At 46.4% G+C, this 12,454-nt stretch overlaps 1 protein-coding gene across 1 annotated transcript in view; it reads right to left on the reverse strand.

Annotated features, from left to right (window-relative positions):
* The window catches only part of LOC126150929 (uncharacterized), a 66,696-nt gene extending 54,531 nt beyond the window's left edge, over nucleotides 1-12,165 (reverse strand). The window contains exon 1 of the mRNA XM_049915908.1: nucleotides 12,073-12,165. The gene's annotated coding sequence lies outside the window, so the exon portion shown is untranslated. The remainder of the gene's footprint in view (nucleotides 1-12,072) is intronic.
* Nucleotides 12,166-12,454: the final 289 nt, after the last annotated feature.

The following is a 12,454-nucleotide window of genomic DNA, read 5'->3' on the forward strand; positions in this document are numbered from 1 at the left end:
GTAGATGTAGATGTATGTTCTGCATAAATGATTAGCATTTGAACCATGTCGGCACGCGGTTTCAAGGTCAACACTGAAATAGTGGCGCAGCACCGCCTGCCGGTAAAATGTGCCTGCGGCTCTCATTGCCTCTACAAACTGAAAGTAGTGGATCAGCGTGACTTGAGCAGACGTGCAGGATGCTTCGCAGACTATGCGCGTACCGTACCGTCAGATCAGTGAGTTTGAAAGTGGGCGCATGGAATGAAGTATTTCGGCAGCGCGACGGGTGTATGTAGAAAGGTCCACGGAAGGCCGTAGAACGTGATGAGATGGGTCAGGTCGCACAACCTAGACACCCCACCTTATCCCCGAGAAGGTCGACACCTCATCCGAATGGTGTTGCAGGACAGATCTGCGTCGTCCTCGGCTCTGGCGCAACGATGGAACACATCGTACGTTTGTTATGACATGGGTTACGTGCACGTCGTCCACTTCTCCGCCTACCTTTGGCGAATGTACAGAAACACACTAGACGGGGGTGGTGTGTGGAGCGACGTAACCGGAGACAGGGATGACATCATAGAGTGTTTTCGGATGAATCCAGGTTCTGTTTGTTTCAAAATGAGGGTCGCATTTTGTTTCGCCGCAGACGGGGGGAGCGGCATCATAGCGACTGCATTCGCACAGGACATACAGCGCCAACTCAAGGCCTTATGGTGTGGGGTTCTATTGGGTACAACCACAAGTCCCTGCTGGTGCATGTCCAGGGCACTGTGACCAGTGTGACCTACGTGAATGACACCCTGCTACCCGTAACCATACCCTTTCTGCACAACACTCCAGAAGCTATTTTTCAGCAAGACAGTGCACGACCACATGTTGCTGCACGAACATATGCCTTCTTGGTGTCACAGGATGTCGGCCTTCTACCCTGGTCTGCCAGATCACGAGACTTGTCGCCATTCGAAAATGTGTGAGATATCGTGAAACACCCCCCATGAACCATGGACCTTGCCGTTGGTGGGGAGGCTTGCGTGCCTCAGCGATACAGATAGCCGTACCGTAGGTACAAGCACAACGGAGGGGTATCTGTTGAGAGGCCAGACAAACGTGTGGTTCCTGAAGAGGGGCAGCAGCCTTTTCAGTAGTTGCAAGGGCAACAGTCTGGATGATTGACTGATCTGGCCTTGTAACAATAACCAAAACGGCCTTGCTGTGCTGTTACTGCGAACGGCTGAAAGCAAGGGGAAACTACGGCCGTAATTTTTCCCGAGGGCATGCAGCTTTACTGTATGATTAAATGATGATGGCGTCCTCTTGGGTAAAATATTCCGGAGGTAAAATAGTCCCCCATTCGGATCTCCGGGCGGGGACTACTCAAGAGGATGTCGTTATCAGGAGAAAGTAAACTGGCGTTCTACGGATCGGAGCGTGGATTGTCAGATCCCTTAATCGGGCAGGTAGGTTAGAAAATTTAAAAAGGGAAATGGATAGGTTAAAGTTAGATATAGTGGGAATTAGTGAAGTTCGGTGGCAGGAGGAACAAGACTTCTGGTCAGGTGACTACAGGGTTATAAACACAAAGTCAAATAGGGGTAATGCAGGAGTAGGTTTAATAATGAATAGGAAAATAGGAGTGCGGGTAAGCTACTACAAACAGCATAGTGAACGCATTATTGTGGCCAAGATAGATACGAAGCCCACACCTACTACAGTAGTACAAGTTTATATGCCAACTAGCTCTGCAGATGACGAAGAAATTGAAGAAATGTATGATGAAATAAAAGAAATTATTCAGATAGTGAAGGGAGACGAAAATTTAATAGTCATGGGTGACTGGAATTCGAGTGTAGGAAAAGGGAGAGAAGGAAACGTAGTAGGTGAATATGGATTGGGGCTAAGAAATGAAAGAGGAAGCCGCCTGGTAGAATTTTGCACAGAGCACAACTTAATCATAGCTAACACTTGGTTTAAGAATCATGATAGAAGGTTGTATACTTGGAAGAACCCTGGAGATACTAAAAGGTATCAGATAGATTATATAATGGTAAGACAGATATTTAGGAACCAGGTTTTAAATTGTAAGACATTTCCAGGGGCAGATGTGGACTCTGACCACAATCTATTGGTTATGACCTGTAGATTAAAACTGAAGAAACTGCAAAAAGGTGGGAATTTAAGGAGATGGGACCTGGATAAACTGAAAGAACCAGAGGTTGTACAGAGTTTCAGGGAGAGCATAAGGGAACAATTGACAGGAATGGGGGAAAGAAATACAGTAGAAGAAGAATGGGTAGCTTTGTGGGATGAAGTAGTGAAGGTAGCAGAGGATCAAGTAGGTAAAAAGACGAGGGCTAGTAGAAATCCTTGGGTAACAGAAGAAATATTGAATTTAATTGATGAAAGGAGAAAATATAAAAATGCAGTAAGTGAAGCAGGCAAAAAGGAATACAAACGTTTCAAAAATGAGATCGACAGGAAGTGCAAAATGGCTAAGCAGGGATGGCTAGAGGACAAATGTAAGGATGTAGAGGCTTATCTCACTAGGGGTAAGATAGATAGTGCCTACAGGAAAATTAAATAGACCTTTGGAGATAAGAGAACCCCTTGTATGAACATCAAGAGCTCAGATGGAAACCCAGTTCTAAGCAAAGAAGGGAAAGCAGAAAGGTGGAAGGAGTATATAGAGGGTCTATACAAGGGCGATGAACTTGATGACAATATTATGGAAATGGAAGAGGATGTAGATGAAGACGAAGTGGGAGATACGATACTGCGTGAAGAGTCTGACAGAGCACTGAAAGACCTGAGTCGAAACAAGGCCCCCGGAGTAGACAACATTCCATTGGAACTACTGACGGCCTTGGGAGAGCCAGTCCTGACAAAACTCTACCATCTGGTGAGCAAGATGTATGAAACAGGCGAAATACCCTCAGACTTCAAGAAGAATATAATAATTCCAATCCCAAAGAAAGCAGGTGTTGACACATGTGAAAATTACCGAACAATCAGTTTAATAAGCCACAGCTGCAAAATACTAACGCGAATTCTTTACAGACGAATGGAAAAACTGGTAGAAGCCGACTTCAGTTTGGATTCCGTAGAATTGTTGGAACACGTGAGGCAATACTGACCTTACGACTTATCTTAGAAGAAAGATTAAGGAAAGGCAAACCTACGTTTCTAGCATTGTAGACTTAGAGAAAGCTTTTGACAATGTTGACTGGAATACTCTCTTTCAAATTCTAAAGGTGGCAGGGGTAAAATACAGGGAGCGAAAGGCTATTTACAATTTGTACAGAAACCAGATTGCAGTTATAAGAGTCGAGGGACATGAAAGGGAAGCAGTGGTTAAGAAGGGAGTAAGACAGGGTTGTAGCCTCTCCCCGATGTTATTTAATCTGTATATTGAGCAAGCAGTAAAGGAAACAAAAGAAAAATTCGGAGTAGGTATTAAAATCCATGGAGAAGAAATAAAAACGTTGAGGTTCGCCGATGACATTGTAATTCTGTCAGAGACAGCAAAGGACTTGGAAGAGCAGTTGAATGGAATGGATGGTGTCTTGAAGGGAGGATATAAGATGAACATCAACAAAAGCAAAACGAGGATAATGGAATGTAGTCGAATTAAGTCGGGTGATGTTGAGGGTATTAGATTAGGAAATGAGACACTTAAAGTAGTAAAGGAGTTTTGGTTTTTGGGGAGCAAAATAACTGATGATAGTCGAAGTAGAGAGGATATAAAATGTAGACTGGCAATGGCAAGGAAAGCGTTTCTGAAGAAGAGAAATTTGTTAACATCGAGTATAGATTTAAGTGTCAGTAAGTCATTTCTGAAAGTATTGGTATGGAGTGTAGCCTTGTATGGAAGTGAAACATGGACGGTAAATAGTTTGGGCAAGAAGAGAATAGAAGCTTTCGAAATGTGGTGCTACAGAAGAATGCTGAAGATTAGATGGGTAGATCACACAACTAATGAGGAAGTATTGAATAGGATTGGGGATAAGAGAAGTTTGTGGCACAACTTGACCAGAAGAAGGGATCGGTTGGTAGGACATGTTCTGAGGCATCAAGGGATCACCAATTTAGTATTGGAGGGCAGCGTGGAGGGTAAAAATCGTAGGGGGAGACCAAGAGATGAACACACTAAGCAGATTCAGAAGCATGTAGGTCGCAGTAGGTACTGGGAGATGAAGAATCTTGCACAGGATAGAGTAGCATGGAGAGCTGCATCAAACCAGTCTCAGGACTGAAGACCATAACAACAACAACAACAACATCGTGAAACAACAGTTGCAGCGCTGTGACTCGATGCCAACCACCACAGACGAACTTCGCAACCAGGTGAATGCAGCATGGATGGCTGTACCACAGAACACCATTCGCGCCTTATACGCGTCGATACCATCACGCATGGAACAAGTTATCAGGGGTCATGGCAGACTCTGTGCCTTCTAGGCAACAGGACACATGCTGAACTGAGGTGACTGAAATGCTAATCATTTCTGCAGAACATACTAATACGTGAACATGAACGTCCTGCCGCTAGTCTTTCAGTGTCTTCTGTTTTTTCTGAACATGGGTGTATTTAGTCTAGTTCCATTAGTGTATCTCCTTCCAGCTATCTCTGTTCATCTCCTTGTCCCTCTGCCCACCTCCCCCTGACCCTCTGTCCGCCACTCCACCTCTCTGTCCATCTATTCCTCCCCACTCTTTCTGTCCAGGTACTGCTCCTCATCTGTTCCTCCCCCCTCCCCTCTCTCCATCTGCTCCTTCCCCTACATCCAAATTTTTTCCTCCAGCCCCCTTTATCTCCTGCTTCCCCCTCTATCACTTCCTGCCCCCTCTCCCTGTCTATCTCCTCCTCTTTCTGTCCATATCCTATTTCTATTTCCTCCTACCATCTCTCTTCCAACTTTCTCCTTCCCATTTTTCAGTCCATCCCCTCCTCCCTTCTTCTATCTCCGCCTATCTCCTCCTTTTGACTTCTTCTGTCCATCTTTCCCTCCTCATTTCTCTGTTCATCTCTTCCTCCCCCATATCTGTGTCCATATCCTCCTTCCTCTCTTTGTCTGTTCATGTCTTCCTCTCCTTTCTCTCCCTGTTTTATCATCCCGTCCTCAATAGAAAGTTTCTGGTTTTTACCTCCACAGAATGTCTTTCTGGATGGTAAGTAGCATGTGTACCAAGTTCGCTTGAATTCGATGCATATGTTTAGAAATAACTGTTTACCCCTGTATTTATCCGTAAATGCACATGTCATCTATATTTAATGTATTTAACACATATTTGTAGACAAATTTCATCTGTATGGCTAGCGAATTTCACCCTGCAGTTTCGTTTTCACACAGCTCAACGTTTATGACGTCATTTATCTTGGACTATGAGTCGTAAAAGGACACAACTTTGTAGGTACATTCAGTGCCATATGCAAATACTGTCTGCGATATGTGTTGCAGATGGAGTAAGTAGCAAGGAAGTAAAGAATATAAAAGCAATGCACGATGCGGTAATTTTTCACGCAACTCAGTGTTGTGGACGTCATATCTCCTGAGATATTTGTCGGACACTGATATAATTTTGTAGGTACATGTGTATACTGTTTGCGAAATGTGTTATGAATAGAGTAAGTAGCAAAGAAGGAATAAATTCAAACGGATGAAGGATGCGACAGTTCTTCACCGTGAATTGTACAATGTTATAATATTGCAGGTACATTCAGTGGTATATGTGAATGCTGTGTGCAGGTAACTGTGTGAACTGCAACAATATAGCAAACGATCAACTTTTTTCCTTTCGTCATTTTTTTGGAGTTGTCAACGAGAAAAAGTTTCGTAGAGGTTTGAAATGATGTGTATAGTTTTCTGCAAGTCTCTAAGCGCTCTCGTTATCTAATATTGGATGATTAAAATTTCTGTACTGGCGCATCGTGGGCTAGACTAATTTTTCACCTGTACCCCCACCCATTTGAAACGTAGGTGGTTCTTATGCGCAATGTGATTCTTCCCTGACACTGAAGTGATATGTGAATAGTTTGGTTGAAATAGGTCCAGTGGCTTAGGAGGCGACGTGGAACATACATATATAGGTACGCCAATTTTTAGATTACGAGGGGGTACCCAGAAGAAACCGAACTAGTCGTTTGGTGGCATAGCTGTTGTAGTACCGCGATTTGCCGCTAGGAGCGCATAGAGCGAACATTCCGGTGTCGATAAGCCGTGTGCCGTCGTTGAAGAAGGCCAGGATTAGTTTCGTGAACAGCCTCCGGCGATGCAGATCTGCTTTTTGACAGAAAAAAAGTGGATCAGAAACTCTTGAAATGTTAAAAACGGCGTACAAGGACAATCCTATGAGGAAAACTCAAGTGTCTGCGTGTTTGCCCGTTTAACAAAGGGTGAAATGTCAAGTGAGGACAAACCTCGTTCTGGTCGTCCTTCCATGGCCCGAACACACGAAAATGTAGAAAACAGTCATGCAGTCATCGACGAAGGACCATTGAAGAAATTCTGGAGCTGTCATTTGGAGTTCAGTGCAGCAAATTGTGACAAAAGATTTGGGATTGAAAACGGTGGATGCCAAATTCATACTACAACTGTTGACTGCTGAACAAAAACATAGTTGTATGGAAGTATTCTGTGCTTTGAAAGAATAGTCCAAAAATGATCCAAACTTTCTCCCAAAAATTATCAGAGGCCGTGAAACTTGAAGCTATACTTACGATCCTGTATCGAAGCAATAATCGAGGCAGTGGAAGACTTCAAGTTCTTCTCGCCCTAAGAAAACTCGTCAGGTGAAAAGAAACAACGTGAGAGTTGTCCATTCAAAGTTTGCTCCGCAGAGTCAGACAGCTAAAGAAGCTTTCTAGTTAGAAGTTTCGAAAAGATTATGCAAGAGTGTGTGGCGCAAGTTGTAGTGGACTGACAAGACAGCCAGTCCACAGTGACGGGTAACCGAAAGGCACGCGTTTACACACGCCGGCTGGTGTTAGGTCTGAAACTGGATACGTAATGAATGCTATAAAGAAAAGTACGTAGCTGCTGGAATACTTAACTTTAATCCATCATTTGTATACAGCGTTCTTGATGATGCAAGTGAGACTCTCTCCAGAAATGGTTAATGGCGCCTTGCTAGATCGTAGCCATGGACTTAGCTGAAGGCTATTCTAACTATCTCTCGGCAAATGAGAGAAGGGCTTCGTCAGTGTAGTCGCTAGCAAAGTCGTCCGTACAACTGGGGCGAGTGCTAGGGAGTCTCTCTAGACCTGCCGTGTGGTGGCGCTCGGTCTGCGATCACTGACAGTGGCGACACGCGGGTCCGACATGTACTAATGGACCGCGGCCGATTTAAAGCTACCACCTAGCAAGTGTGGTGTCTGGCGGTGACACCACACAAGTGGTATGATTTGTGGCAGTTAGTTTTTACATTATGATAATGTCCCTGAGATGGCGTAAGCACACTGGTCGGTAAAGATGTAGAGCGAAGACCGATAGTAGACCCTGTATCAAGAGCGCCTATCACGAGAGATGCCAAAGACACACTGACAAGAGACACGCCGCCAACGCCCTCTCGACAACATGAATTTAGGTCACCGTCACTGACTGGAGGGCATCACTAACTCACTGACTCATTGGCTCACTCATGCTACGACAGTGCATAGCGACCAGATTGAGACTACCAGCGAGACTAAAGCTTGTAGTAGCAAGATTACCGATACTGTCTCCAAGAGGACTATTGCTGATGAGTTTGTACCTCAGCACTTGGTCTCTATTCAGGATAAGTAGCTTCCTGTTCATGTAATTAAAGAACCGTGTTAATCCACGTGTGAATTTGTGTTGTAGAAAGAGAATACCAGAAAACCACAACAACATCCTCTCCCTTGCTTCCTACAGTAGAAGATTCCACAATCCCTGATCACAAAAATCTGTCTGTACGACAGTTCTTGCCCAAAAATGGTATGGCACCTGTTTCTCACCCCTATACTCACCTGACCTTGCCCCACGCTACATTTTTTTTTTGTTTTGTTTCCTGGAATGGGAAGAGACATGAAAGGAAAGCGTTTTGCTGATTTTGCTTAAGGCGAAGAAAAAACGACAGAGGCGCTGTCAACCATCACAGAAGATGACTGTAAACAATGTTTTGAAAAATGGAATAAAAGACTAGAGAAGTGTATTCTGGCAAGTGGAGAGAACTTTGAAGAGGATTGAAGGTTTGTGCATAAACTGTGAATAAATCAGTCCAAACAGTGATTTGTGTTTCTTTTCGGTACATCCCCCCTTCTAACAGCCGTGTACCGCAAGTCTCTAGAGGAACGGAAGGTTCCAAATGATTGGAAAAGAGCACAGGTAGTCCCAGTCTTCAAGAAGGGTCGTCGAGCAGATGCGCAAAACTATAGACCTATATCTCTGACGTCGATCTGTTGTAGAATTTTAGAACATGTTTTTTGCTCTAATATCATGTCGTTTTTGGAAACTCAGAATCTACTATGTAGGAATCAACATGGATTCCGGAAACAGCGATCGTGTGAGACCCAACTCGCTTTATTTGTTCATGAGACCCAGAAAATATTAGATACAGGCTCCCAGGTAGATGCTATTTTTCTTGACTTCCGGAAGGCGTTCGATACAGTTCCGCACTGTCGCCTGATAAACAAAGTAAGAGCCTACGGAATATCAGACCAGCTGTGTGGCTGGATTGAAGAGTTTTTAGCAAACAGAACACAGAATGTTGTTATCAACGGAGAGACGTCTACAGACGTTAAAGTAACCTCTGGTGTGCCACAGGGGAGTGTTATGGGACCATTGCTTTTCACAATATATATAAATGACCTAGTTGATAGTGTCGGAAGTTCCATGCGGCTTTTCGCGGATGATGCTGTAGTATGCAGAGAAGTTGCAGCATTAGTAAATTGTAGCGAAATGCAGGAAGATCTGCAGCGGGTAGGCACTTGGTGCAGGGAGTGGTAACTGACCCTTAACATAGACAAATGTAATGTATTGCGAATACATAGAAAGAAGGATCCTTTATTGTATGATTATATGATAGCGGAACAAACACTGGTAGCAGTTACTTCTGTAAAATATCTGGGAGTATGCGTGCGGAACGATTTGAAGTGGAATGATCATATAAAATTAATTGTTGGTAAGGCGGGTACCAGGTTGAGATTCATTGGGAGAGTCCTTAGAAAATGTAGTCCATCAACAAAGGAGGTGGCTTACAAAACACTCGTTCGACCTATACTTGAGTATTGCTCATCAGTGTGGGTTCCGTACCAGATCGGGTTGACGGAGGAGATAGAGAAGATTCAAAGAAGAGCGGCGCGTTTCGTCACAGGGTTATTTGGTAACCGTGACAGCGTTACGGAGATGTTTAACAAACTCAAGTGGCAGACTCTGCAAGAGAGGCGCTCTGCATCGCGGTGTAGCTTGCTCGCCAGGTTTCGAGAGAATATATTGCTTCCCCCTATTTATACCTTCCGAGGAGATCACGAATGTAAAATTAGAGAGAATAGAGCGCGCACAGAGGCCTTCAGACAGTCGTTCTTCCCGCGAACCATACGCGACTGGAACAGGAAAGGGAGGTAATGACAGTGGCACGTAAAGTGCCCTCCGCCACACACCGTTGGGTGGCTTGCGGAGTATAAATGTAGATGTAGATGTAGATGTAGATCCTGGTGTGTATGGACTCTGGCAACAGAAATATCCGCATTCCGAAGAGTCCGATGCCTTTACGGTCAGTGAACAGAAGAGAAGATTTGCAGTTAGGAATTCTTTTACGTGTCCACTGGAAGCAGCAACATTCAGGACAGACAACTAGGTACTTATGTGACTGTAGGCTTTCCCGGCGTAAACTATTGATGAAGGTTTCTCGGCTCTCCAGCTGGGTGGTAGCGTTGATATCTCGCGACGTTTCGGGAAGTGTCATATTACGCGGAGAGCGGGCTATTTATATGGGTGGTCACCCCCCTCCACTAGACCTCGGGTGGCTGCGGTGGACCAGCGGCGTGAGCATTCTGTCTGCGGCCGCTGCGGAGGACGTTGACGGGAGCGCTCTCGGCGGATTGCTGCTATCGCAGGGTTCCGTACTGCACTGAGTTGGTATCCCTCATCTCTGTTGACCAGATTGTCGTGAGTCCTTATTTCTATGGATTCTTTGATAACGCTTTCCCAGAAGCCAGATGCTCGGCACAGTACCTTCGTGTTTTCCAAGTTGAAGGTGTGTTCTTTGTTTATGCTGTGTTCTGCTACGGCTGATTTCTCTGTGTGACCTAGTCGCACACATCTGATATGTTTTTCGCAGCGTTTAGATATACAGCGCTGTGTTTGCCCGATGTATTGTTTACAACATTCGCATGGTATGCTGTATACTCCTGGTGTGTTAAGGTTCAGCGCATCTTTGGCAGAACCTAGGGGCTCCTTCGTCTTCGGTGGTGGTCGGAGAATGGTTTTGATATACTCAGGGACATGCGAGTACAAAAGGAGGACCTACTCTTGAGATACGACGTGAAGTCGCTTTTCACGAAAGTGCCCCTTCAGGACTCCTTGACTCTTTTAGCCCAACACTTTGAACCACAAACAGTCAGTCTCTTCGAACACGCACTAACAACCACCTACTTTCAGTGCAACGGGGAATTCTTCGAGCGAATGGACGGTGTGGCCACGGGCTGCCCACTGGCTTCTGCGATTCAAACCTCTATATGGAACATTTCGAGGAGGTGGCCCTTCAAACTGCCAGATAGAAACCCAAGCACTTCTTCCGCTATGTCGACGACACTTTTGTGTGTGGGGACATGGCAAACAGGCACTATACGAGTTTCTTGAACACCTCAGCAGCATTCACCCGAAATCAAATTTTCAATGGAAATCGAGGAAAGTGGATGCCTCCTCTTCCTTGATATTTTAATTAAGAGGAAGGCTGATGGTTCACTGGGCCATGCAGTACATAGGAAGAAGACACACACAGACCTATACCTTCATGCAACAAGCTGCCATCATCCAGCACAAAGACAATACTGACCACCCTGGTACATAGGACACGCACCGTCTGCGACAAAGACAGCCTACCATCCGAGCTGCAACACCTGAGGGAAGTCTTCCAACAAAATGGCTACAGTGAAACGCAGATCAATAGGGCACTTAAAAGGAAGAAGGAAGCAGTGAGAACCCCAGAAGAAGATAATGCAGAAGAAGAAGAAGACAAACGAGTCGCGTTCCTTCCGTACGTGGGTCCGCTCTCGGCGACAATTGCACGACGTCTGTACAAATACAATGTCAAAACCATTCTCCGACCACCACCGAAGACGAGGGAGCTCCTAGGTTCTGCCAAAGATGCGCTGAACCTTAACACACCAGGAGTATACAGCATAACATGCGAATGTTGTAAACAATACATCGGGCAAACACAGCGCTGTATATCTAAACGCTGCGAAGAACATATCAGATGTGTGCGACTAGGTCACACAGAAAAATCAGCCATAGCAGAACACAGCATAAACAAAGAACACACCTTCAACTTGGAAAACACGAAGCTACTGTGCCGAGCATCTGGCTTCTGGGAAAGCGTTATCAAAGAATCCATAAAAATAAGGATTCACAACAATCTGGTCAACAGAGATGAGGGATACCAACTCAGCGCAGCACGGAACCCTGCGATAGCGGCAATCCGTCGGGAGCGCTCCCGTCAACGTCCTCCGCAGCGGCCGCAGACAGAATGCTTACACCGAGAACCGAACTCGGCCGCTCGGGGCGACCGCCATCCCCACCACAGCGCGCACGCCGCTGGTCCACCGCAGCCACCCGAGGTCTAGTGGAGGGGGGTGACCACCCATATAAATAGACCGCTCTCCGCGAATCTCGACACTTCGCCAGAAGATGGGTAGTATGACACTTCCCGAAACGTCGCGAGATATCAACGCTACCACTCGGCTGGAGACTCGAGAAACCTTCATCTACTAGGTACTTAATTTGCATCCCCAAAAATTCACCACTACTGCAGTACGTTAACCTTAGTAGCGAATACCGGAAATGGACTGAACAAGTGTGACTCCTCCTGCTGGAGAGAGGTGGCTGTGAGCAGCGCCGGCGGGCTACGTACACTGGACGTCGAGCAGCAGCTGGACGGAGAGCGGCCGCTGCAGCGCGGGGTGGTGGGCGCGGCAGGCGACGGTGGCGCCGTGGTGCGCGCGCCGCAGCGCCTGCAGGCGCAGCTCGGAGCGCCGCGACGCCCGCCCGCCCGGCTGGTGGCCCGGCACGCTCTCGGCGGGCGAGCCGTCGGCGCGCGCCACCTGCCACGTCAGCGACGGCGCCGGCACTCCACCCTCCGCCACGCACCACACCGAGAGCGCGGCGCCCTCCCACACGGGCAGGAACTGGTTGCCCGGGTCCAGGCGCCGTCAGTCCACCTCCAGGAAGACGCCGTGCGGCGGCTCTGCCGTTCACAACGCAACACCCCGCGGTCACACTCCCGTATTCTCTTG

Source organism: Schistocerca cancellata, chromosome 2, assembly GCF_023864275.1.
Source record: "Schistocerca cancellata isolate TAMUIC-IGC-003103 chromosome 2, iqSchCanc2.1, whole genome shotgun sequence".
Classification (NCBI taxonomy): domain Eukaryota; kingdom Metazoa; phylum Arthropoda; class Insecta; order Orthoptera; family Acrididae; genus Schistocerca; species Schistocerca cancellata.